The following is a 2,797-nucleotide window of genomic DNA, read 5'->3' on the forward strand; positions in this document are numbered from 1 at the left end:
TTGTTGCTTTCAACTTCTGGCAATTATGAATAAAACTGTGATAAATATCTGTGTAAAGCTTTTTATGTGAACACAAATTTCATTTCTCTAAATACCTAGGTGGGTTGAGTTATATGGTAAGTGGATGTTCCAACTTTATAAGAAAATGCTAAGCTGTTTTCCAGAGTGGCTCATTTTGCATTCCTACTAGCAATGTATAAAAGAAAGTTCCAGCCGCTCTGCATACTTACCAGCACTTGGTATTATATATTTTTAAAATTTTACCCATTTTAATAGATGTACAGATGTACCACATCATGGTTTTACTTTGCATTTTTCTAAGGCCAGTATGTTGAGCATCTTTTCATGTACTTACTTGCCATTCATAGATGATGTCTTGGGTGAAAAGTCTGTACAAATCTTTTGCCCATTTTAAAAATTGAGTTGCTTTCTTACTGTTGACTTTTGATAGTTATTTATCTATTCTAGATTGAAGTCATTTTTTGGGCAAATGATTTGCAAATATTTTTCTCCCCATCTGGGGCTCATCTTTTTATTTCCTTAACTGTGTTCTTCTCAGAGCAAATGTTCTCAATTTTGATGTAGTCAAGGGTATCAATTTTTTTTTATGGTTTATGCTTTTGGTGTCGTATCTAGAAACTCTTTGCCAAATCCAAGATCATGAATATTTTCTGTAATGTCTTGTAAAAGTCTTATATTTTACATTTAGATCTATGACTCCTTTTGAGTTAATTTTTTGTATAAAGGGTAAGGTATAGATCTTTTTTTTTGGGGGGGGGGGCATATGGCTGTCCAGTTGTTCTAGTTCCATTTGTTGAAAAAATTACTTTTTGCATTGAGTTATTTTTGCACATTTGTCAAAAATCAATTGACCATATTTTTGTGGGTCTGTTTCTGGACTCTTCTATTCCATAGATTTGTATGTCTGGCCTTTCACCAATATAGCACTGTCTTGGTTACTGTAGTTTTTAATCATTCTTAAAAGTGGTGAGTCTTCCAACTTTGATCTTTCTCAAAATTGTTTTGGCTATTCTGATTTCTTTACATTTCCATATATAGTTTAGAATCTATAGAATTTAGAATCTATCTATAACAAATCCTGCTGGGATTTTGAATGGAATTTTAGAATCAGTTTGTCAATGACTACAAAAAAGCCTCCTGGAATTGTGCTCATATATATATATATATATACACACATGCTTATATATACATACATATATATATAAAAATTGGGGGAGAATTGACATCTTAACAATATTATCTTCGAGATCATGAACACTACGTTTATTTAGTCTCTTTACTTTTTCTCAGTAACAATTTGTATTATTTACATACTGCATATACAACATACAATGTAGTTTTCTTTCATACATTTTATTAAATGTATCCCTAAGTGTTCATATTTTTATACTATTGCAAATGGCACTAATTTCATCTTTCAATTACTCACTATCTAAGGATACAGAAGTATAGTTGATTTTTATATATTAATTTTGTATCATGAGACCTTGCTAAAATGATTTATTAGTTCTAGTAATTTTTTCATATATAATCCTTAGGATTTTTTACATATACAGTCTTGTCATCTGCAAGGCAGTTTTTTTTTCTGACGACCTTTATGCTTTGTATTTCTTTCTTCCCTCTAGTACAATATTAAATAAAAATTGTGAAATAAATAAATAGAAATTGTGAGAATAAACATTGTTGCCTAGTTCCTATCATAGAAAAAGTTGTTCAGTCTTTCACCATTACACTTAACATTAGTTTGAGGAAGTCTCTCCTATTGCTAGTTTGCTGAGAAGTTTTATAATGAATGGTTGTTTTATCAAAATTTTTTTGCATCTATTGAGATGTTCATCTGGTGTTCTTTTTTATATTAACACAGTGAATTATATGTATTGAGTTTTGAATGTAACATTCAAAATTTACATTGCATTCTGGTATAAATCCCACTTGGTCATGATGTAGTAACCATTTTATATATGCTGGATTCAATTTGCCATTTTAAAAAATGATATCTGGGTCTGTGTTCACGAGGGATATTGGCTTGTAGAGTGTTCTTGACTGTCTTTGCTTGTAGTAACAGGGGAATCCTAACTTCATATAGAATGAATTTGGGATCCTCTTCCTCTGCTTTCTGGAGTTTGGGTAAGATTGGTATTATTTCTTTCTGAAACGTTTGAAAGAATTTAGAGCTTTAGAGTTGCCATTTGAGCCTGGAGTTTTCTTCTTGGAAAAGTTTAAGGTACAAATCCAATTTCTTTCATTGATATACAGCTATCAGACTTTCTCTTTTCTCTTGTGCCAGTTTTGGTAATTCGGTATGTATAAAGTTGTTCATAATATTCCCTTAGTCTTTTTTTTTTTTTTTTTTTTTTTTTTTTTTTTGCGGTATGCGGGCCTCTCACTGTTGTGGCCTCTCCCGTTGCGGAGCACAGGCTCCAGACGCGCAGGCCTAGCGGCCATGGCTCACGGGCTTAGTTGCTCCGCGGCATGTGGGATCTTCCCGGACCAGGGCACGAACCCGTGTCTCCTGCATCGGCAGGCGGATTCTCAACCACTGCGCCACCAGGGAAGCCCCTCCCTTAGTCTTTTAATGTATATGGAATCTGTAGTAATGTCCTTTTTCCTACACACATCTTGGTTCTGTGTGTCCTCTCATTTTTCTTGATCAGACTAGATAGAGACTTATCTATTTTATTAGATCTTTTTAAGGAACCACCATTGGTTCCATTGATTTTTCTCCATTATTGGCCCTTTTCCTTTGCTTTGTTTTCTGCTCTCATCTACATTATTC

The sequence above is a fragment of the Kogia breviceps genome, chromosome 2 (assembly GCF_026419965.1).
Source record: "Kogia breviceps isolate mKogBre1 chromosome 2, mKogBre1 haplotype 1, whole genome shotgun sequence".
Lineage (NCBI taxonomy): Eukaryota > Metazoa > Chordata > Mammalia > Artiodactyla > Physeteridae > Kogia > Kogia breviceps.